This window comes from Numida meleagris, unplaced genomic scaffold, assembly GCF_002078875.1.
Source record: "Numida meleagris isolate 19003 breed g44 Domestic line unplaced genomic scaffold, NumMel1.0 unplaced_Scaffold477, whole genome shotgun sequence".
Lineage (NCBI taxonomy): Eukaryota > Metazoa > Chordata > Aves > Galliformes > Numididae > Numida > Numida meleagris.
In genome coordinates this window covers 9,692-11,110 of record NW_018364693.1, presented here as the reverse complement: position 1 = coordinate 11,110, position 1,419 = coordinate 9,692, and positions in this window count along the sequence as shown.

Genomic DNA, 1,419 nt, shown 5'->3' with positions numbered 1-1,419 from the left:
GGTGTACCTTTGGTGTAGGAGTGACTCACAAAGATCTTCAAGAAACACAAATCTGAATATGAAGAGGAAAAGGAGCCCTCTGAACAACGACACAGCACGCAGGTTCTGAATGCATCACAGGAAGCGTGGCCTCCTGTGGAAAAAAACTCCATTGGTGAGCTGCAGGAACACCTCTGTACTCAGGAGGCAAACATCTGAGTGCCTGTTTAGTATCTTCGAATGACCCATAGTAAAGTAATGCTATCAGTAGGGCAGAAGACAGAAGCAGATTGTCCCCGCTAAGAAAGGCAATGGCCCTTCCTGGATGATCCTGTACTCAGCTTGTAGAGGTTCTTCAAACACATCTCTGAACACGAGATGCTGTGCGTAGGCAACAGTGCTCCATGGCACGGTGAGAATCCAGTCCCCAGAAACATGCAAACATCCTCATTTGCCAAAAAGGTCCACTTCCCGTCAAACCATCCTGAATCACTCAAAAGAGGAATTTTCCCTCTTTGGTCACAGTGCTGGTACAATGCAGAAGCAGCTCGCTTCAGCACCTCACAACACATGGGACAACTTCAGCCATCCACAAGGCATGCCCAGAGCTTCACCTCCTGACCCATGTTCCTCTACCAGGCAGTGTAACCAGGCTGTCCCCAAAGCTCCCAATCCCATTGCAAAGGCAGTATGGATTCTATTTAAATTGAGTAGAATAAACTAACAGCAAAAGGAGCCTACACAAGCAGCGTAACTCAGATCTCTCAATGGGAGACAGACTGTTCATATTTCCGTGATGGGATTTCAAGGCACTGATGCTTCTAAGGCTATTTGATAGATCCAACAGATTCTCTGATTCTTTTGTTAAAGGTCTGCTCTGCTTCACGCAAACGTCACAAGGCTTACAGCCTCATACCACCACAAGCCTCACAAAGCCCAGCAGGCCTCACTCCGGTCTTCATCCCTCACCAAAGTGCTGCGAGCCCAACAAAATGAGCCCAGTTCCCAGATCAGTTTAGCTCCCTTTCTCACAAAACAGCACCTTCATCACTCAGCAGTGCCGGTTTTCTGGCTTCCAGAACAACAAGAATGCTGGCAGAGGAGCCATGCAGCCATGCCCAAACCGCAGGCCACACGCTCCCCGGCCTAGCCCTTCCACGGCCGCCCCATGCCCCGCACCATCATGGCGGTGGCTCTGCCCCAGCCGCGCACCCATCGCTCACACAGCGAACAGCCCTGCGCTATTGACAGAGGCTGCAGTGAGAGCAGGGCACGGGGAGGGCGCAGGGCAGCGTCAGCTCAAGGGATGGCAAATAACTCCATGCGTTTTGATCCATTGGCTGAACACGGTCTTGGCAACAGCCAACAAGGGGCAGCAGTGCTTTGTGGTTTGATACAGGCATTTAAGAAGACAGGTCAGGATTGATCAAATCATCATCA